The sequence below is a fragment of the Paroedura picta genome, chromosome 3 (assembly GCF_049243985.1).
Source record: "Paroedura picta isolate Pp20150507F chromosome 3, Ppicta_v3.0, whole genome shotgun sequence".
In the NCBI taxonomy this organism is placed as follows: domain Eukaryota; kingdom Metazoa; phylum Chordata; class Lepidosauria; order Squamata; family Gekkonidae; genus Paroedura; species Paroedura picta.
In genome coordinates this window covers 23196899-23220927 of record NC_135371.1, presented here as the reverse complement: position 1 = coordinate 23220927, position 24029 = coordinate 23196899, and positions in this window count along the sequence as shown.

Here is a 24029-nt window from a genome sequence, read left to right as displayed (position 1 = left end):
GGTGGATGCCAAAAATGAATTTTTACCTTGCTATTTCAGCCAAGGGCATTCAGTGTTAAGAGGCATCGTTATAACGACTCAGGGCTTTGCCAGCCTCGCATGCATAAAATATGAATTACAGTTTAATTCTTCCCTGGCAAATTGTTCTCCAATTAAAAAAACAAAGAACACAGAAGCCCAAGTGAGGCAATTAGAATAATTGTATCTTGTTAATTACAGCTTGACAGATGCCACATGCTATGTGCAAGGAACTCTGGAGCTCTCAGCAATCGCCCCAAGTCCAGTCAAGGCCTTTGGGTGCGCCCTACCCAATATGGTGGGGAGGCCGCCTCTGTTTCCATTCATGCTCCCATGCAAGCCTCATCAGGAGGAATGTGGTTCGCCCAGCGACAATCTCTGATGGATTTTTGTTCCTGGTAATGGTAGGAATAGCTTCTGCCTTGACATGTTCTGCTTGCCTTTTTAATGGCTTATGAGACAGGCCGTCAACACTAACTTATTCCATGTGGAAGCACTGTTGCCAAACTGTTTAGTTACACTTTTGGAAAGGCCGCAATTATGTATTCGATATTTTTATCCAGGGGGGATTCCAGCAGCTCTTCTATTATTTCAACTGGGATGGAGAGAAGGTCACTCAGGAGTGTCTGGTCAGTCCCCAAGCAATTAAGAGTAACTCTTTACCCTCTGCTGGAACTGCCAGAAAAATTTCTTTTCCTTCCCTTAAAACCTGTGAAGGCAGCTTCTCTCCTCATTCGCTTTCGTGTACAGACTTCAACCTTGGTTTTGGCTGGGAAATAATGATCACCAGGACCTGTTCTCACCAAGTCGAATGAGGAAAGGTTGAGGGAGCTTGGTCTGTTTAGCCTGGAGAGAAGACGACTCATAAGTGATATGATGGCCATTTTCCAGAACTTGAAAGAAATCCATATAGAGGACGGAACAGACTTGCTTTCTGTTGACCCAGAAGATCAGACCAGAACCAAGGGGTTGAAATTACTTTGACCGAAGTGTTGGCTAAACATCTGGAAGAAGTTCCTGACAGAGTGGTTCCTCAGTGGAACATGCTTCCTCGGGAGGTGGTGGGTTCTCCTTCTTTGGAAGTTTTTAAGCAGAGGCTAGATAGGCAGCTGACAGAAATGCTGATTCTGTGAACTTAGACAGATTGTGAATGGGTGTGCAAAAGGGATTGTGTTGGTACTTGGCTCTTTTGGCCCTCTCTTACATACCCTGGAAAGTGCCAATTGCTACTTTGGGGGCAGGAGGTAAATTTATTCCAGATCAGACTGGCTAGGGATTCTGGGTTTTTCTTTGGGGGGCATCATCTGGGCATGAAACTGGGGTCACTGTAGGTGAGCAGATAGTTGTGAGTTTCCTGCATTGTGCAGGGGATTGGACTAGATGACCCAGGAGATCCCTTCTAACAGGGAAAACACAGAGGTATATATTTCTTGCTCCTGAATGCTGTGGGAGGGAGAGCTTGATTTCAGAAACCACAGAGGAAAAGTTCCCCACTCAACCTCGAGGTGGATTTCGGAGTTCTTCTGGATTTATAATTGATATCTAGAGTAGACCAGCCATTCTCAACCCTTTTTTGGCCAGGCCCCTTTTAGGAGCTATTTTCAGGTTCTAGGGCCCCCTGCCATAGGCTAGTGGCTTGTGCACTAAGTTAGTTTTAAGAAAGCCTAAGGGTAAACTAACTATACTTGTATCATATATGCATGTGACAGATTTCTAGAACATTTGACCAAGCATGCACATTTTTCTTCCTGAATGCGTTAATTCAAGCATACCCAAAGGAACAGATTAAATTATTTATTTTTCTTTCCCTTGTCTTAGCTTGTCTTAGCTTTCCAGCAATTAATGATGTCATAGATGACTAAGAGGGTATTTCATCAGTTTCTTTATCAGTGCCTCTTATAAAACTTGCGATATATACAGCAGGAGAAGATGGTCTGATCAAGAAGTGAAGTAAGATTTGGGTTATACTCTAGGAATCTACCCAATCTCTATGGTTTTTTACCACAGGAATCTGGGAGGAATCCTGGCTAAAAGTGACATCACTTCCTGGTCAGACGTGATCCTCCCTAGGCCCCACTCATATTGCATTATTTGGCATCACAGTTTATTGTGGAATACCCCATTCCACCTCTATCGATTTTCTTGCTGTGCCCCAGCAGTTTTTCAGCAGTGTGATCCAGCCCTATACCCAGTTCTGTAAGGCAGTAACCACTGCTGCTATCATCTAAGGCACACAGGAAGGGCTAGGGCTGGACAAGCTGGAAGAAGATGGGTTTCATTATTTAATTCTTCAGGATCTTATTGCTTTATTTTAAAGAAACAGTCCCTGGTTAGACACAGAGGTGTTTCAGATCTTATCTGCTGTTCCCATAACACCATAGGAATGATTTCATGCGAGAGGAGGCGGGCAAGAAAGGAGTGCTGAACCATTCCTCTGGCTAGTCTCCAAAACTGCTGGAAGAAAGGCAGCTGGGGAGGAGGGAGAAGCAGTTTCAGGGCGGCAGGATGGGAAGCCTTCACCACTCCCTTCCCACTTGCTGTGTCTCTCCTTTAAAATCACCCCACCCTCCTGATACCTGTTTATCAAACCCAGCGTTCTTCTGACACAAGGTTTGCGTCACAATCAGGTCTCGTTATGCCCTGCAGCGAGGTAGCAGACGCTTAATCAAGTATCCAGCCACCCGTACGTTCTGTCTCCAAGAGGCCTGTAATCCTTTCCAGCATCTCTTTTTCACATTTGCGATCAATTGCAAAGCTAGCCATTTTGGCATTTCAAAGCGCCCTACAAATGCAAACTGTGTGACTTCATGGGCACCTTGAGTGCAGCTGCCACAGCTAAAGGACCTCTATGTGGAACATTTTGAACTACATCCTATAGAGGCAGGTTTTATTTCTTTGGATTTCCTGAGTGTGTTCCACACTGTCCCCAGACGTCTTTGCACGTGCATTTATCGACCATGTTGATCATATCAATTTTGCTCCATTAGTTTAACCGACACCTAGAAATACATCTTCAGATATGGCGTTGCTATGCAATGATGCATATTTGTTCAAACCCAGGTGCCGATGGGTGCTGGAACTCCGAAGTGCTTGCAGAATTTAATTCATGCCCATATTGGATATGGATGTGCAACCCAACTCCCTGGTGTACGAAACGAGAGCAAAGAACAAAGACACGCATGCACACACGAACTCACAATTAAATTTTACTGGAAAGTTCCCCAGCTATCCCCTTCCTGGAAGGACTTCATAGGTCAGTGGAATAAAGGTATTAATATTTACAGGGGAACTCAAGTCCATATGGATTTGACTTTATAGGCATGGGGGCATTCATATGCATAAAATCTGACAGATCACAGTACATAGATTAGGTTAAATCCTAACCTTCCTCTAAGGCAGTGGTTCTCAACCTTCCTAATGCCGCAACCCTTTAATACAGTTCTTCATGTTGTGGTGACTCCCAACCATCAAATTAGGCAAGTGTTCTTTCACAGAAAGTAAACCAAAACTGAGCAATGGTGTGAAAATCCATTGTTCATGACTGTATATAAAATTTTTTTTTCTGGGGTTTCTCAGTTCAGTTTTGCCTCTTGTCCCACCATGCTGATCTCGCTCTTTTCTGCTGCGCCAGACAGATGAACGCTCTATCTCGATCTACCCCGCAAGGCTGTTGTGTGGATGGCGCCCCCTCCCGGCCAAGCTGATTGCCCTGCCGTGACCCCTGTGAAAGGGTCGCCCAACCCCCAAAGGGGTCTCGACCCCCAGATTGAGAACCACTGCTCTAGTGCAGCCTTCCTCAACTTTTTACCATTTCAAAACCCCTGAAACATTCTTCAGGCTTTGAGAAACCCCGGAAGTGGCACAATGGTGCAGAATAGGGTTGGGAAGCAGAGTTATGGATGTGCCTATCTTGGGCCCCTCCCCTTTCCACCCCCCCCCCAGGCCCATCATTGACCACTTTGGGAGGGTGGGTGAACATGACAATATATGGTCATAACACCTGATAAACATTTTAACAAATTTTAGAAATATATATACATTTAATTAACTTCCACCCATTTAGGAACGTCGAGAAACCCCAGGGTTTCATGAAATCCTGGTTGAGAAAGCCTGCTCTTAAGGACCCAAAGGAAACTGTGCAGTTATCCTCATTCTATCCTCACAACAACCCCATGAGGTAGGTTAGGCTGAGAGATAGTGACTAACCCATGATGGCTCAGTAAGCTTTGTGGCTGAGAAGGGATTTAAACACAGGCATTCCCAATCTCACCTAACCTGTACACCAGGGGTAGTCAACCTGTGGTCCTCCAGATGTTCATGGACTACAATGCGGTTGCTGACAGGGGCTCATGAGAATTGTAGTCCATGAACATCTGGAGGACCACAGGTTGACTACCCCTGCTCTACACTACGCAGGTGGTGATGGTAGTAAGCCCCACATATCCCACCTCTTTTTCTCATAGGCCCTGGAGAGAGCAAATCAGCTTGCACAGAACAGAGGCAGAAGAAAAAGAACTAGCAGAAGAAGGAAGGACCAGGGTCAACACATAAGATGTGATATGTGCAAGAAATCACTGAATAGTAAAGATAAGTCTTTATATCCTGCTTTTCTCTACCCAAAGGAGTCTCAAAGCAGTTTACAATCACCTTCCCTTCCCCTCCCCACAACAGGCACTTCGTGAGGTAGACGAGGCTGAGAGAGTTCTGGGAGAACTGGGATTGGCCCAAGGTCACTCCTCAGGCTTTGTGTGGGGGAGGGGGGGATCAAGCCCAATCAGAGTCAGCTGTTTTTTAAATACACCATCCTGCTGATACAGCATATTGACTCAGGGCTTTTTCACTCAATCTTGCCCAATTATTACACTCCCAGTAGTATATGACTTCTGTCCATGCAGGTCCCATGATCCCCAAAATGGCCTTTTTTTAGTAGTCCAGGGCCTCTCCCCCTACCCTTTCCCACCATCAGGATAGCTGTGAGATCACTTCACAGCACCAGGTACAACAACATAGTAGAACTTGGTTAGGTGATCAGTAAGGCTGGTCTGTACCAAGCAAGGCCGTAACCAGTCACAGCCGGCAGGCGACACAAGTGAAAAACAGGTTCAAGTGGGCAGCCGTGTGGGTCTGAAGCAGTCTGAAGGTTATACCTTGAATCAAATGTTGTTGGTCTTAAAGGTGGCACTGGAGTCAAATTTGGATCTAATTTTGGATCTAAATATGGCAAATGAACCTAAAGAAAAGGCGTAAGACCGTAAGGGATCATCTTTATGGGAGGGCGGCATACCATGCAATAAATAAATAAATATTAAAATAATCATACCATACAATAAGGCAGTGGGGGCCGGGAGCCCTTTGTGGGTCGAACAGCCTGGAGAAAAGGAGGTTGAGAGGGGACATGATAGCCCTCTTTAAGTATTTGAAAGGTTGTCACTTGGAGGAGGGCAGGATGCTGTTTCTGCTGGCTGCAGAGGAGAGGACACGCAGTAATGGGTTTAAACTTCAAGTACAACGATATAGGCTAGATATTGGGAAAAAATTTCACAGTCATAGTTCAGCAGTGGAATAGGCTGCCTAAGGAGGTGGTGAGCTCCCCCTCACTGGCAGTCTTCAAGCAAGGGTTGGATACACACTTTTCTTGGATGCTTTAGGATGCTTAGGGCTGATCCTGCGTTGAGCAGGGTGTTGGACTAGATGGCCTGTGTGGCCCCTTCCAACTCTATGATTTTATGATTCTATGAACAACCCTTTAACTGGGGTTGTGGCAGGGTGAGCAACTTGGCAGGGGGGGGCGCTGCCACTGTTGCTGCTCCTCCTGCAGGTGCCCATGCTTGGTTGCCAGCTGCTCCAGCAGTGCCTCCAGCATAGCACAGTCTCTCATTAGGCGCTCCGGATGGTAGTACAGCTCGGTGGGACAAGAGGCAGAACTGAACTCTGAAACCCCGGGGGGGGGGGGACAATTTATATACAATCATGGAGAATGGATCTTCACACCATTGGTCAGTTTTGGTTTAATTTCTGTGAAAGAACCCTTGCATAATTTGATGGTTGGGGGTCACCGCAACATGAGGAACTGTATTAAAGGGTCGCGGCATTAGGAACGTTGAGAACCATTGCAATAAGGGGAAATCAGCACATTCACAACTGCCTATGATGTAACAAGCTGGTTGGGTGTATCAAATCCCTGATCCCTTATCGTTATCAAATGGTTTCAAAGCAACTTTATGAAAGTCCTGATAACCGAGTAACTGGGTGGGGCTGACAAGGACGAGGCACTTTCTGAACAACACCAAAACAAACAAACAAAAAAAGAGCTGAAGGCAATTTAGGCAAAGGAGGTCTGTTATTCCTTTCTGACAGGATGACTGTCTTCAAAGCTGCCCGTTCTTGGAGCAAAGCAAAAACAGTACTGAGTCTATTAAATTTCTGGAAGCACGACAAAGGATGGCAGCCCCTGCATATGGTGGGGCTGTTCAGTCCCCATGATTTACGTGGGATCTAAGCAGGCTTATTGTTGTGTGGCTGACTGCAGCCAAAGACATTGGCTTGTAACAAAGCCTTTTTTTTTTTTTTTAAGCAAAACAGTTCATTGAAGGAGTCAGGAGCTGTTGTTAGTTTAAAGCGATTTCTATGGCTTTAGAAAACTGGGAGGCATTTTCCCTGCCGTACATTCAGCATTTGGGTGTGATGTGAAGCGTTGACAGTGGAAGAATGAAGTTTTCAAATGTAGGTATCTTTGTGGGAATTACGTTTGGCATGCCAGAGTCCTTGGATGTGAGCCAGCTGTATTCCATTGATTTCCATGGCACTAAAGCAGCTAAGATCCAAGTAATTTGTCTTAAGTGGTTTGTGGGTAAGGCTGCCAATGCAAAGTGTTGATGCGGCGAGCCTCTTTTTTTCCCTCCTTTTTTGTCATGTGTTGTGAGAAAGGACTCCAGACATTTGTGGATGAAGAGGAGAAGATCTAAATGCTGCACAACTCACCTTTGTTGTCCAGCTAGAGCTGCCATAATCTGAAGCTGAAACTGAAATGTGTAGAACTGTGAGATTTGATGGTTTTCATGTCAGGTGACTTTCATATGGCCACCCTCTACAGCAGTGGGGTAGATCGAGATGGAGCGTTCATCTGTCTGGAGCAGCGGAAAAGAGTGAAATCGGCATGGTGGGACAAGAGGCAGAATTGAACTGAGAAATCCCGGAACAAACCAATTTATATACAGTCGTGAACAATGGATCCTTACGCTATTGGACAGTTTTGGTTTAATATCTGTGAAAGAACACTTGACTGATTTCATGGTTGGGGGTCACCACAACATGGGGAACTGTATTAAAGGGTCGCGGCACTAGGAAGGTTGGGAACTATTGATCTACAGCATGTCTGCAGACACTTCTCTCAGCTTTATACCTGAAGTTAGCGTATGATGTTTCTTCTTGCTGCTTTTTCCTGCTCTTTATCAGAGAAGTCAGGTTAGCAGGCTGTATTGACTGGACAAGGCTTGCTTGGAAACTGGAAACAGGTGATTTGGTTCCTGTTTCCCTCCGCCTTTCCTAGGGCTGGCAGGAAAAACTGATGTAACACAATTACTATTAGGTGGCAGTATGATACCAGTTCTTGGAGAAATATGGAAGTGATATTGGTCCACTCTAGGAATCACCAGGAACTCCGTGGTTTTATCATAGAGTTTCTGGCAATTCCTAGAATGGCATGACATCTGATTTTCTGGAAGTGTCAGCGTGCCCTCACCTAACAGTGTCCCTAGTCCCCTGGATTTTTGGCAGTTGCCAGCTGCTATGATGAGCCTTACTCAGGTTGGTTCACATATGCAAGAGAATGAAGTGATAGAATGGACTGTACCATTTTCAGGTGGTGAACTCCATCTTTCATTATGCTTTTATGTTAAAATCCCATTGGGGGGGGGATGACCCTTCATGCAAAGGGAATATAGGAGATTCTGAAGAAATGTTCTGGCTCCTCTCGTTGCTTGTTATGATGTTTTTCTCTTTGTAGGAACATTCGAACATCTGATCAACCAGGGTAGTTCCTCCTGTGGTCTGAGGTGGCTAACAACTAACAGAGGTATCACATCAGGCATCACATCATAATCACAAGATGTCACAAACACACTATACCACATTGGTCAGACCCCATCTGGAGTAATGTGCGCAGTTTAGGAGGCCTTATATCAAAAAGGATGTGAACAAAATTGAGAGGGTGCAGAGGAGAGTGAGGAGGAGGGTCCAGGGCCTGGGTTGTCACTTGGAAGAGGCCAGGGAAGGGTTCCTGTTGGCAGCAGAGGATAGAACCCCCAGTAATGGGTTTAAACTACATGTGGAACAGTACCAGCTAGATATCAGGCGAGCATGGTATTGACCAATGCAAAACAAGGATTCCCACCCCGATATCCAGTAGTTGTAAATCAATCTACTATGATTGAACCAATGGTGTGCACGGGCAGGAAGATCTATTGTTTGTGATTGAACATTATGTTGGGGTTTGTTGGTTCAGTTCTGACTCTTTTACCACTATGCTAAGTTCGCAATAATGAGCTGATTGAACGCCCAGTGTGCCTGGCTTCCTTCGAACCCACGGATTTAACACTCTTAACTCCAGAAGTCAGCAGCAAAAAACTGGCCTGTAGTGCAGTTATCCCCCACTATGTGCTGGAGTTTACACCAAGGGATAGCTGCAAGCCCGCCATCTGTAGTGAATTATTAAACACTTCCACCAGCCTAAAGCTCCTAGTCACGGAGGAGGCTGCCTGTAGCATCCCTGCATGATTTATTGCTCCGCCAACGTCCAGATGTTATTTGATTGCATCTCTGCATCTGGTGTGGCTAGATCAGAGGTAGTCAAACTGCAGCCCTCCAGATGTCCATGGACTACAATTCCCATGAGTGTTCGCTGTTTGCTGGCAGGGGCTCATGGGAATTGCAGTCCATGGACATCTGGAGGGCCGCAGTTTGATCACCCCTGGGCTAGATCATTTGCCCTTATTGCAGACACTAAGCAGAAATACACCCCGCTCTTTTGGAATTAACAGCTGTGCCTCTGATCTGCTCTGGGCTTCTACTCCTTCCCCACCAGGAGGCATGATCAGAGCTCTGACTCATGGCAGAACCACAAGGGACGGATGCTTTTGAGGGAATTCTTACTCTTTTGCGTATTATTGTCTTCCTGTGAAAACGGGAAGCCTGCCTCTCATTTTAGCTCAGGAAAAAAGCATGCCTCAACTCTCAGAAGCTTCGGAAACATTGTTCTTTTGTGGGTCAAACTGTAACTCAGCAAAGCATTTCTCCTCACCAGAGAACAGAGATGGCAATTAGGTCCTTTTTGAAAACTGGTGGGCAGAGAGAGAGACCCAGTGAAAAGTGCCTACTGAATCAATGACCATGTTGCAACTCGAGTCTTTCCGCTGGACCTCCCTGGTTTCTGCAGAACACCGCGCACGATAGCCAGTATATTCAGAGGAGGAGGTAAATGCCTTCCTGATCCCAGATACTATAGTCGGCGTGAGACCCTCGGTACACAAGCTCGGCCTGCCAGACAGACCCCCTGAGAAACCTGCCGAGGGGAGGACAATCCAAGCTGGAGGAAGCCAAGCCATAAGTATGGACTAGGCAGCCAATTAAACGTCCTTGATGCTGACAGGTTTGTAACGCAGGTGGTGCAGTGCCTTTTCACGTGGCGCATAGGCAAAAATCCCAGAAACCTGGTTGTTAGTTTTGGCTCAAAAGCATCGTCCTCCGTGTGTGGCCCACAGGTAGAACACTAGCCCCAAAGACAGATTGCTTGACTGGTTGCCAAGGCCTTGAGATGGAAAAAAGAGCCACTCGACTGCACACATCAGCATCCGAGCGCCAATTTATTTCCCTAATATAACATCGACACATTTAAGTGAGAAAGGCCCCCACACTGCAATCTATCGGGGGTTTAGCCTTGTGTAAACATCGCTCCAAATCATCAGCGTCTTGGGTCGCTTGGAGCGCGCTAAAAATAATGGGATGCGACGGGATGTTGTCAGATTAGGCAGGCTTCCATAAATGGCCGTGAAGTGTAGACGTTACTTCACTACTCTGATGTGTGCCTTGCCAGGACTCCATTCATCCCCCAGCCCTTGCTTGGAGAGGTTTCCAACTTCACCCAGTTTGTGGAGAGCAAACCACGGAAGGCTTCGGTGACTGCAGAGCCAAAAGCCCCAAGAATTTCTGTACTGCACTCAACAGAGCCATTAGCGGTGCTGTCCTCACGTGAGTTGGGCAGATTTTCTTTTTTCTTTTTTTGGCAGCGAACGCAGATCAAAGGGGACAAAGCGGCTTTCGATAGCAGTGATTCCCGGATGATAGATTGGACCGGTCACAGGAACACTAGAAGGGGGCTGCCAAGTGATGACAAGGGTGAGAAAAGCTCAGTGTTAAAGCTCAGGAGCTCTACCTGTGCCCACTGTTCCCTAAGCACAAGTCCAAACCTGGGCTGTAGTCCTGCATGGCCCTGACCAACCACATGCCCTTCTTTAATGATAGTGGGCAGCTGGGAACATGGGCACAGGTGGATGGCTTGGGGGGATGTAGGTGAGAGACAGTGGCATTGGGCCCCATCAGAAATCTGGAGCTCTGGCAGTTGCCCAGCCTCACAGAGTGCTGATTCAGTCTGAGCCAGGGCAGGTTGCCCTACCTCTTCCTGGTGGGGGAGCATTTTCCCCACTGGATCCGGTCTGCCCTGGATTTCTGCCCCCAGACAAGGCAGCCGGGATGGCGAGGTTCCGCTGCACAGTTCTGATGTTGGGGGCATTCCTTTTTATTTTTAAGGAGGTGGGATTGCGTTACACATTTTCTGTCCCTTCTGGGACACCATAGTTGGGGGAAGCCTGGCCTGAGCAGCCCAATTCTTCCCTTCCAGACAGTCCAGGCCCAGCATAGACCCTGTTGGTTCCTGGAGCAGAAAAGGGGACCTGGATATATCCACTGTCCCTTGCCATGGGGCAAATGAGGGCATGAGTCAGGCCAGTCCCGGGATGGCCCCAGTCCGACACTGACATCCTCTGGAAGCAGGCATTAGCCCTGCAACTGGATGAGTGCCAACCCGAGCTGAAATCTCCATGTGGAAAAGGTCTGTGTAAAGAAGTACTTCCTTTTGTCTGTCCTGAACCTACTGCCCATCAGTTTCATTGGATGCTCTTGAGTTCTAGTATTTTGGGACAGGGAGAGAAATGTCTCCTTGTCAGCTCTCTCCACCCCGTGCATAAATTTATAAACCTCTATCATTTCCCCCATCCCCACCCCAGTTGTCTCTTTTCTATAAGAGCATATTCTATAATAACTAGTGGTTGTGGTTATACAGTGGCAGGCTTGTTGATTTCATACTCAGTATTTGAAAGGTTGTCACTTGGAGGAGGGCAGGATGCTGTTTCTGTTGGCTGCAGAGGAGAGGACACGCAGTAATGGGTTTAAACTTCAAGTACAACAGAAAAAAATTTCACAGTCAGAGTAGTTCAGCAGTGGAATAGGCTGCCTAAGGAGGTGGTGAGCTCCCCATCACTGGCAGTCTTCAAGCAAAGGTTGGATACACACTTTTCTTGGATGCTTTAGGATGGTTAGGGCTGATCCTACGTTGAGCAGGGGGTTGGACTAGATGGCCTGTATGGCCCCTTCCAACTCTATGATTCTATGATTCTATGATCTATGATTTATATTGGTATATGTTCAGTCCCCCTTCAAGGATCGCTGCCTTGTTGTGGCAAGGGGGCTTGCGTAGTTCAGTGAAGCTATGAGCTATGCCGTGCAGGGCCACCCAAGACGGACAGGTCATAGCTGAGAGCTCTGACAAAAGGTGATCCACTGGAGAAGGAAATGGCAAACCACTCCAGTATCTTTGCCATGAAAACTCTATGGACAGTTCCAATAGGCATAACGATATGACGCTGGAAGATGAGCCCCTCAGGTCGGAAGGTGTCCAATATGCTACTGGGGATGAGCAGACGGCTAGTACGAGTAGCGCCAGAATGAATGAAGCGGCTGGGCCAAAGCCGAAAGGACGCTCAGTTGTGGAAGTAACTGGTGGCGAAAAGACAGTCCGATGCTGTAAAGATTTTTATTCCATAGGAACCTGGAATGTCAGATCCATGAATCAAGGCAAGCTGGACGTGGTTAAACAAGAAATGACAAGACTGAACATCGACATTTTAGGAATCAGTGAACTAAAATGGACAGGAATGGGTGAATTTAATTCAGATGACCATCAGGTATACTACTGTGGACAAGAATCTCGCAGAAGAAATGGAGTAGCCTTCATAATCAATAAGAGAGTAGGAAAAGCAGTCTTGGGATACAATCCCCAAAATGACAGAATGATCTCAGTTCGAATCCAAGGCAAACCATTCAACATCACAGTGATCCAGGTCTACGCCCCAACCACTGCTGCTGAAGAGGATGAAATTGATCAGTTCTATGAAGCCCTACAACACCTTCTAGAAGCAACGCCCAAAAATGATGTGCTTATCATCATGGGGGATTGGAATGCTAAAGTAGGAAGCCAAAAGATAACCAGGATAACAGGCAAGTTTGGCCTTGGAGTACAAAATGAAGCAGGGCACAGGCTGGTAGAATTTTGTCAAGAGAATACAATGGTCATAGCAAACACTCTTTTCCAGCAACCCAAGAGACGACTCTACACATGGACATCACCAGACGGTCAACACAGAAATCAGATTGACTATGTGCTCTGCCTATCCAGTCAATAAAAACAAGACCAGGAGCTGATTGTGGTTCAGATCATGAGCTTCTTGTTGCAAAATTTAGGCTTAAATTGAAGAAAGTAGGGAAAAGCACTAGGCCACTCAGGTATGAACTAAATCATATCCCCGACGAATACACAGTGGAGGTGACAAATAGATTTAAGGAATTAGATCTGATAGACAGAGTGCCTGAAGAACTATGGATGGAGGTTCGCAACATTGTACAAGAGGTAGCAACTAAAACCATCCCAAAGAAAAAGAAATGCAAGAAATCAAAATGGCTGTCTGAGGAAGCTTTACAAATAGCTAAGGAGAGAAGGGAAGTGAAAGGCAAGGGAGAAAGAGAAAGATACACCCAACTGAATGCAGAATTCCAGAGAAAAGCTAGAAGAGATAAGAATGCCTTCTTAAATGAACAGTGCAAACAAATAGAAGAAAATAATAGAATCGGGAGGACCAGAGATCTTTTCAAGAAAATTGGAGATATGAAGAGAACGTTTCATGCAAAGATGGGTATGATAAGGGACCAAAATGGTAGGGACCTCACAGAAGCAGAAGAGATTAAACAAAGGTGGCAAAATTATACAGAAGAACTATACAAGAGCGAGCTTAACATCCCTGATGACCACAATGGGGTAGTTACTGACCTGGAGCCAGACATCCTGGAATGTGAAGTCAAATGGGCCTTAGGAAGTCTGAGTAACAATAAAGCTAGTGGTGGTGACAGCATTCCAGTTGAACTATTCAAAATCTTAAAGGACGATGCAGTAAAAGTGCTACACTCAATATGCCAGCAAATTTGGAAAACTCAACAATGGCCACAGGATTGGAAAAGGTCAGTTTACATTCCAATCCCAAAGAAGGGCAATGCCAAAGAATGTTCAAACTACCGCACCATTGCACTAATTTCTCATGCTAGCAAAGTTATGCTCAAAATCCGACAAGCTAGGCTCCAGCAATATGTGGACCGAGAACTTCCAGAAGTACAGGCAGGGTTTCGAAGAGGCAGAGGAACTAGAGATCAAATTGCCAACATACGCTGGATCATGGAGAAAGCTAGGGAGTACCAGAAGAACGTCTACTTCTGCTTCATTGACTATGCTAAAGCCTTTGATTGTGTGGAACACAACAAATTGTGGCAAGTTCTTAAAGAGATGGGAATACCAGAGCATCTTATTTGTCTCCTGAGAAATTTATATGCAGGTCAAGAAGCAACAGTGAGAATTGAACATGGAATCACTGACTGGTTCAAAATTGAGAAAGGAGTTCGGCAAGGCTGTATACTGTCGCCTTGCCTATTTAACTTGTATGCAGAGCACATCATGAGAAATGCGGGATTAGAGGAGTCACAAATTGGGATCAAGATTGCAGGGAGAAATATCAACAACCTCAGATATGCAGATGATACCACTCTAATGGCAGAAAGTGAAGAGGAACTAAAGAGCCTGTTGATGCGGGTGAAGGAGGAGAGTGCAAAAGTTGGCTTGAAACTCAACATCAAGAAAACAAAGATCATGGCATCCGGCCCTCTCAATTCCTGGCAAATAGAAGGGGAAGAAATGGAGATAGTGACAGATTTTATTTTCCTGGGCTCCAAGATCACTGCAGATGGGGACTGCAGCAAAGAAATTAAAAGACGCTTGCTCCTGGGGAGGAAAGCTATGGCAAATCTAGACAGCATCCTAAAAAGCAGAGACATCACCCTGCCAACAAAAGTGCGTTTAGTCAAGGCTATGGTCTTCCCAGTTGCAATGTATGGCTGCGAAAGTTGGACCATAAGGAAGGCCGAGCGTCAAAGAATTGAGGCTTTTGAACTCTGGTGCTGGAGAAGACTCTTGCGAGTCCCTTGGACTGCAAGGCGAACAAACCGGTCAGTCCTAGAGGAGATCAGCCCTGACTGCTCTTTAGAGGGCCAGATCCTGAAGATGAAACTCAAATATTTTGGCCACCTCATGAGAAGGAAGGACTCCCTGGAGAAGAGCCTAATGCTGGGAGCGGTCGAGGGCAGAAGAAGAAGGGGACGACAGAGAATGAGGTGGCTGGATGGAGTCACTGAAGCAGTAGGTGCAAACTTAAATGGACTCCAGGGAATGGTAGAGGACAGGAAGGCCTGGAGGATCATTGTCCATGGGGTCGCGATTGGTCAGACACGACTTCGCACATAACAACAACAAATGTTCAGTTGGGATGCCTGAATCTTTAAAATATTTATTTTATGTCATAACAATCAACATGCAAACATATTTCAAGATACTTCTACCTATTGGGCTGAGCCATAGAAGATTCATGTGCCAAATGAGCAACATGGGAAGCAAGGTAGCCTAAGAGTGGTGGTTCTCCTGACAGTGGTTTTGTTTCTTTCAGACCAGGGGAAACTCAACAGGTACAGTCCCTCAGTCACGGCATGATGCTGCCAGTGAAGGCTGTACTGCTTAATTTTGTGCCTGCAGGCAGCTGCTAAAGGTACAAGGGGAGCTAGGAGAAATGTAGCAACCCAAACATGATCTGCATGTAACTTTGATCTTCATACATCTGTGAAAAGTTGAGGTTTTATTGCAAGGATCAAGAAAATCAGTATCTAAAGTAAATATCTCGACCCCCATAGATAACGAATTGGCATTGGAACCACCACAAATGGCAACAATCAGACTGATGTCAAAAGATAATCTATTGCATAACCTTATTGTGGTTTTATTGGGACTCTCTATGGGGAATAGGTTGCTACAGAAGTCAGATTGCTACAGGATCAGATGTGCATTGGGAAATGGGAGGGAAACTTTCTTCCCTCCAGGTAGTGCTTAAGACTGATCTGATGCCTCCACCTTCATGAAGATTTTCAGGCACAGAGCCCAAAAGCATAGTGGGGAAAAACACAAGATGTTTTCTTCCCCATAACCCTGATCTTTATGAATACAACTGATGTTTCTTTTTTTACTTGAATGGCCTAATCTCAGATTTTCTTCCTATTTAAGATATTGACTGCCCCACTCCCACATCCTGGACATTAATACCTGTTGATTAATCTCTGTATTGTGTTCCAGGAACCTAAGGTTGTCAGCAACTAGGAGCAGGAATGGCCCCAAAATGGTGAGATTTAGGGGATGCCCTCTAAATGGTGGGATACCTCTTGAAGAAGGACACATCCCTCAGCCACTGGAGAGACATCTGCTTTGCATATATGATGTGAAAGACCTCCACCTGAGACCCTGGAGAATCACTCCCGACAAAGTCTATAATACTGACCTTGACAGAGTAATGGACTCCACATGAGCAGCTTCATGTATGCAAAGAAAAGGGAATCCATTTGGTATATCATTTTAAAAATTAATAAAACACAGGACATTTTCACTAAGCATGTACAGAGTGCAATTTATAATAAGTTGTCATTAAGAAAACCAAAGCAACATTAACATATTCTTTTAAAAAATTCACAAAATTAATTGTTTGTTAATTCGGACACTAAAAAATTATGATGACCTTTCAGGTTTTTAGTTCTATTCTCATAAATACACTCGGACAAAGTCAGCTGTCCAGTGGCTGAGAAAATAAGCTGGATGAATTTTAACCTATTAGGCTACTTCTTAACTTCTAAATTCATTCAGCTTCTTTTTTCAACCACTTTCTTCATGTCCATCAGATCTGAATATAATCCCAAACAAGAAGACTGTGGATTTGTATTTTTATTCTAAGAAATGTTCTATCAGAGGAGAACCAGTTCTTTAGAGAGCCAGTTTGGTGTAGTGGTTAGGAGTGCGGACTTCTAATCTGGCATGCCGGGCTCGATTCTGCACTCCCCCACATGCAACCAGCTGGGTGACCTTGGGCTCGCCATGGCACTGATAAAACTGTTCTGACCGAGCAGTGATATCAGAGCTCTCTCAGCCTCACCCACCTCACAGGGCGTCTGTTGTGGGGAGAGGAATGGGAAGGCGACTGTAAGCCGCTTTGAGCCTCCTTCGGGTAGGGAAAAGCGGCATATAAGAACCAACTTTTCTTCTTCTTCTTTAGAGATGTATTTCTTTGTGTTCAAAGAATCTTAACTGAAGAGGTCTACTAGTCTTACCAATATACAATTTTCAACACCCACATGATATTACATAAGCCACAATATTTCTACAGCATGTTGTGAATTCTTTAAGATATTATTTATTGTCAACAGGATTAGTTAAATGTTGCATGGATTTTGTATTTTTGCAAAAATGGCAATGCCCACAGGGAAAGTGACCCAATGGAGGACTGGGTCCTGGTGGAACAGATTATGTACTCTTATGTGGGTGAAGTTTTGCAGTGTACTAAGAGATCTTTGAAACTAGCTGGGTTTTTTTTTTTAAATAAGCTACAATATTTTATTGCATATTGGAATATTGTCCAATATGTGCCAATTCTTGTAAATGCTTGTTTTCAAGGTTGCACTTACAGAATTGTAAATCAGACTGCATACAAACCTCACAAGAGAACGAAGTCTGAGTCCAGTGGCACCTTTAAGACCAGCACCATTTTATTCACGGGGCCACTGGACTCGATTTTTTCCCTACTGCTTCAGACCTCTTTTTCTTACCCATTAGAATCTCACTTCTGTCTTTAGCGGTGGCCTTGGTAAGGGATGTTTGTAGAACCCACTGGGGGTATCCTTTGTCTGCCAAACTTCCCTGTAATATTGGTGCCTCCGTTCAAAAATCCTACATTCGTGTACTATTTCTCCTCATTCAGAGAAACAGGCTTAAAGGTCACTTATTTCTCACACGAGGTGGGTGCTGGCTGTCATGTCTGAGGAGAGAATGTTGGTCAGTCGGTTTTGTAGACAAACTTGTACAAATGTGGTTATTATCCCTGAAAACCATCATGTCTAAAAAGTAGAATTTTTTTTTATCTACACATAATTCAGTATCTTTGTTGGTGAGCCAGGTATGTAATGTTTGTAACTGATCTAAGGCTCATTTCCATAATATAAACATGTCATCAATAGGACCCCATGATGGGTAATTATTATATGACCAGGGGCCAAGCCCGTTGCATTCAGGAATACAACAGGCGCTGGATTGGGGTGGGGTGGAAGAACACTGTGGATGGCCTCTCCCTTCCCCCAGGACCTAGAAAGACTGCAGGCTGGAGGCCCCGGTAAGGGAACTCGCTGGCAGAGGTAGCTCTCACACAGCAGGGATCTGCAGCCTCCAAGCCTCACAGGGAAGTAGAAAGAGGAGGGGATGGTCAGGGATGGGGGACAGAGGGCAATTGGCTGGCCACTGGACAGACAGGCAAGCTGATTGGAGGAGAGACTCAGGGGTGAGACAGCTGCCCTGAGTGGGTGTTAAGCTCTGAGTGGCACTTACGCCATGAGACCAGCTCCTCCTCCAAGGCCTTACCAGAAATATATTATGTGGAACAGATCATTAAAAATTAGAGCTGTACAATTATTAAAGATTAATTTCCCTCTGCACCATTTTCTTTCATCTTCACTTAGCTTCATGCATGTATGCAACATAAGAGGAACCCTGGTGGATCACATGATCAACATGTCTTTTCCACACAGCAGCCAACCAGTTGCCCTGGAGGGCCAACAGACAGAGGCCTTACCTCTTCCCAAGGCAGTGGTGGTAAAAAGTGCCATCAAATCACAACTGACTTAAAGGTGACCCGCTCATGTGAGAGATTTGTGCCTTTTTCCATCCCTAAGTGGGATAAGAGGCGCATCTGTGGGAGAAAAATGGGAGAAACTTATGGCTGGAGAAGGATTCAAGAAGTTACTTTGGCTGTTGCAATAAAAAAAAAATATTCTAGCAAATAGAAAATGATTTTTTAGGCTGGTTTATGCAGATTCTAATGTGGCATGACCCCAAACATGTATGCTAAATGAGTAGTATCGTTTAAGTGAGTCTGTGTTTCTCCCCACACCAAGTTCAGCCAACAAGATGAGGCAGGACAGCCCTATTAGCATGGGAGGAGAATTTTGTTCAGTGTTCCTGGGGTGGGATGGAGAGATCGTTATATTTCTTGTATCATGCAGTTCAGCCCCCAAGGAAACCAGCTCGATACGCACTGAAAACCCGCCTTGGGGGAGAAAAGTCTTTGATGGCTTGAAAGACCCCAGCTGCAGCTGGCCTAAAACATGCTATTGCCTGAGGCATAAGATTTAAATATTCTCCTCTCCTCGTGATTAAAAATAAATTAGAAATAAGAAACGAGTTGACAATCTGCTGCAGGAGGAAACTTCCCTTTACTTCATGTAATGACAATCATTTCATTGTTATTAGATTACTTAAACCAGCCTTCCTCAACTTTTTTATCATTGAGAAACCCCTGAAACACACTTCAGGCTTTGAGAAGCCCCAGAAGTGGCACGATCATGCAGAATGTAGTTAAGAAGTACATGTCCACCCAAGGCCCCTCCTCTTCCCAGGCCCATCACTGGTGTCTTAAGGTCATTTTGGGAGGGGGAGCAGATGGACATGACCAAATATGATCATATCACCTAATAAATGTTTAACACATTTTAAAAACATATTAAAAATTGATCAATTCCCACCCATTTGGGAAACCCTTCCAGAGCCGTGAAGACACTCCAAGCTTTCACGAACAGCTGGTTGGGAAAGCCTGACTTGAACTGAAGATCCACAATCCAATCCTAAACAGCGTTACATCTTTCTAAGTTGACTAACTTCAATGCTCCGAAGAGTGTAACTCTGCTTATGATTAAAATCACTTTAAATAAACTGCCCAAACCAAATGTTACTTTATCTCAAGGGTACAAAGTGTGTTAAAGCTTTTCTCTCCTACCCACCCCCCACCCAAATATAGGTCTAGGAAGACAGTAATCTCATTGGTGGTTTGAGCGTGGCTTTCCAGGACCCTCCTGTATGCCAAATGACATAAAAGGAAGGCCAGGCTAGAGGGCTTTCTTGGTGGCTTTTCCCCAGGTTAAGAACTCCTTTGTTCCAGAGCTTCAATAAAGACCAAGACCGGGTTCTCTCCAGAAACATGTCAAAGAGCTTGCTGTATGAACGAGCATTTAATATCTGGGATGATGACATTCCTTTTAATTGTACACTTCATTTACTCTAAGCCACAGATCTTTCCATGCAGTGGTAGTAGAATGCAGGCTGGAAGATTTGCATTCCCTTAAAAGCCCTAGCTTGGATGGCCTGATCTCATCAGATCTCAGAAACAAAACAAGGTCAGCCCTGATTAGTGTTCGGGCGGGAGACCCTCAAGGAAGCCCCGGGTCACTGTGCAGAGACAGGCAATGGCAAACCACCTCTGATAACCCTTGAAAACGCTCCAGGGGGACGGTGAGTCAACTGCATTCAATGGCACTTTATACATACAGAAGATATTGGTGCTTTCAGCTTATGCACGAACATAGACAGTTGCCTTCTACTTGGTGTCTTAAGGTCAGTATTGTTTACTTTGTCTGCAATCAGTTTCCTGGGTTCTCTGGTAGAGATCGTTCCCATTCGCTACTACTTTATCCTTTTGAATGGAGATGCGGGTGATTGAACCTGGGACTCTCTGCATGCAAAGCAGATCCTGTCCTACTGAACCCTGGCCCCTCCCTAGTCTGAAAGAGAGATGAAAAAATACATGTTCTAAGGCCTGTGATCTCTTAAAGACTAAGCAATTTACTTTAGCTTATGTTTTTATCTAGAAAGTTGGCATAGACACTACCTCCCCACCCACCCACCCAGCACAGATGGAAGGGAGGGGGGAAGTTTTTTGAAACTTTGGCCAAAGGGCAAAAAACAAAAAAACACACAACAGCAGTGGCTGTGCCTTAACCCGAAAGAGCACACTGATGAATTCAAGATAGGCACATACTGAGATCTAATTGGGATCTTGAATAAGTTTGTTTCGGGCTGCCTCAAACCCATTTTTGAATATGGCACTGTTACAACAATCAGATCCACAAGAGAATTCGGCTGCAAATATGTGGATGAAGCTAACAGCCATCCTAAATGCGGTTTTTTTTTTGGGGGGGGCATTTTCTTCACCTTTGGAACCTGCCATGTCAAGCTGGGTTTTTTTAATATTCTGTTTATGATGGCATGGAAAACACAATCCGGTGGCTTCTTAAATCCTTCAAGTTTTCACGGGGCCGAGCCCACTTAATTAAATGTTAAGGTGATCAGATTTTAACATTGGTAAAGCGGGACACCATTGACCAGGGGGGGGGTTTCTTGATTAAAAATTAGGTCTATATGGAGCAACAAAAAGTTGCATAGAACGTAAAAATAGTATTGTAATATATGTATATATTTAATTTCAACATAAGTACAATTTGCCAGGTGCCCCCAGATGTCCTTCCAGAAGTGGGACAATCTGGTCACCTTATTAGAGGCACAAAGCGAAGCATTGTCCTTTGTTGACAGCTATACATAGACGAGAGCAATACAAGCAGAGAGCTAGGGTGTGTGTGTGTGTGTGGGGGGGGAATATGTTAGCCAGAAGGTCCAGCAGTTCACGTTCTCTGAAGAGAACAAATGCAAAGACGATCCAGTCAAAAGAGCAAATGATCCAATGTGTGTGTGTCCGGGGAGGTGTGGGAGAGACGCTGGGTTCTCAAATGGTGATGAATTGCCAAAGCAGATAAGTACAGCAAGAGAGATAGTTACTTACTGCAGTGAGCTGGCTCATTCCAGTCTCTACTGAGACCAAGTCTGATAATGTCCAATCTGCATATGAATTTCAAATCAGCAACTCTGCTCTTTGGAGTCTGCATCTGAAAGGGTCTTCATTAGGATATGTCCACTTTCCCACCTATTGCAGACGGCCTAGGAAGAAGACTTGGCACCAGTTCGGGTGTGGGTTGTTTCTACCCTAGTAAGACCTCTACCTCTTTTGACCAGATTGCAATTTCATTTGCATTCTGCATGCCAATGCAACATCTCTCTCCCTTTCTTTGCGAGGCCTCTGGTTTTACCTCGAAAGAAGTAAATCTATCCCCACCCATCCTCTTCTTCTCTCTGCCACCTCCCCACCATCCCTTTGTCTTTCCTAACAACTGAGGTTTTATGCCCCAGAGGGACGGACCAGATCCAATGGGATGAAATTAATTCAAAAGAAAGTCCGTCTAGACATCCAGAAGTTCCTGACATTTTCTCAGTGGAACAGGCTTCCTCGGGAGGTGGGGGGTTCTCCATCTTTGAAAATTTTTAAACAGAGGCTAGATAGCCATCTGACGGAGAGGCTGATTCTGTGAAGGCTCAAGGGGGTGGCAGGTTACAGTAGATGAGTGATAGGGTTGTGAGTGTCCTGCATAGTGCAGGGGGTTGGACTAGATGACCCCGAAGGTCCTTTCCAACTCTATGATTCTATGCCCAAAATAGCTTATGCCATAATACACATATTGTACTAAATTAATTTCTTCCAAACTGTCAGAGGAATACAGTAAATTTCCAGAAGGCTGTTAGAAATGTATCTAATATATTTTTGGCCCACACTTTCTCCCTTAGGGGGATGTACACAGAACCATAGAGTTGGAAGGGGCCATACAGGCCTTCTAGTCCAACTCCCGGTTCAATGCAGGATCATGCTAAAGTGTTCTTTCAGTTCTCGCTACTTCCATGTTATTCCCACCATTCATTCATTCATTCATTCATTCATTCATTCATTCATTCATTCATTCATTCATTCATTCATTCATTCATTCATTCATTCATTCATTCATTCATTCAGATTAGAAAACCAAGATGTATTTTTATTTATCTTGTTTTTCTCCTTCAAAGGGATTCCCCCCCCAGTGGTTTTTCAGTCTCATCTCCCTTTCAAAGTGTCCCCAGAGGGCCAAGGAGAATCATTTTGAATGATTAATGTCTGGGGAATTATCTGCTATAGACACATCTTCATATGGGACCCTACAATAGGGGGTTGTAAACTGGAGCCACCACCAAGACTCCCTCTAGGTTTCCACCCCCTACCTAAGCATCACATGACGACAAATTACTGCCATGTAGCCCCAAGTTTGGGTTCAGCCCCCCTCCTCTTTTTGGCAATGTGCATGCATCATATATAGTCATTATACAGAGAGCCAGGGTGGTGTAGTAGTGAAGAATGTCAAAATGATATGGAAAAGTTTTGTGTTTGAATCTCCACTGATGGCATGGAAGCTCACTGAGTGACCTTGGGCAAGCTTCACACTCAGCCTAACCTACCTCACAAGGTTGTTGTGAGGATAAAATGGAGGCGAGGAGAATGATGCAAGCTGCCTTGGGTGGTCGGCTCCTTTTATCATATGTGGTGGAAGTGTGAAAAAGTCAAGACATTTTGGATTGGTGCTCACAGGAAAAAAATGCTGAATTGTAAATTCCTTACGTATTCCGTTAAGTGTGCTTCCAGAAAGTATACCAGCAAATGCCAAAGAATTTTTATTTCATGCTACAACTGCAGCGAGACGATTAATTGCTCAATGCTGGAAATCACAGAACTTACCTAATACGACTGACTGGCTGGACATAATGGGGGAACTGCGTAGGACGGTCAAACTAACAAAGTTGGTAAACAGAAGGCCTGCTGAAGAATTGCAGGACCATGGATGTCTCTACATGGTCTATATGAACAATTTGTTTTAGATAAAAGAATAGTGGAGCTTGCAAACTGGTAAAGTCCAATTCATGTTTTCTAATAATAATGTTTTCTTGAAGGCGCCTGCCAATTTATAACCAATTTATATAAAATCATGAACCATGGATCTTCACACCATTGGTCAGTTTCGGTTTAATTTCTGTGAAAGAACACTTGCATAATTTTATGGTTGGGGGTCACCACAACATGAGGAACTGTATTAAGGGTCGTGGCATTAGGAAGGTTGAGAACCACTGCTCTAAGCTGGGGCTGCTCATTAATACAGGATGACCCCTTAAGGGTCTTGCAGTGCCCATTATAACATTCCAGCAGCTATATTCTGCTCGGGATGCGAACTGCCCCGCTCAGCAGCAGGAAAACAAATTAGGGGGAATGTTCCTTTCCGAGCTCTAATGGCTTGGGGTCCTCTAGATCAGGGGAGCCAACGTTTGCTGACAGGGGCTCATGGGAATTGTAGTCCATGAACATCTGGAGGACCACAGGTTGACTACCCCTGCCTAGATTTCTTCGTCGGCCAGCTCCATCTTTGCAGCCCCTGGTTCCCGGGCAAGGCCAAGCGGGGTTTTTTCCTCAGACGTCAAGTTATTGCCATGGACAGGGCTGACTCCACGAGGCCTGCAAGCAGCAGGCAAGGGCCGTTCATCTCCAGCCCGCGCGAGGGCTAAAGCTTCGCCCACACGTGTCCTCCCGTCTGGACACGCGCGACAC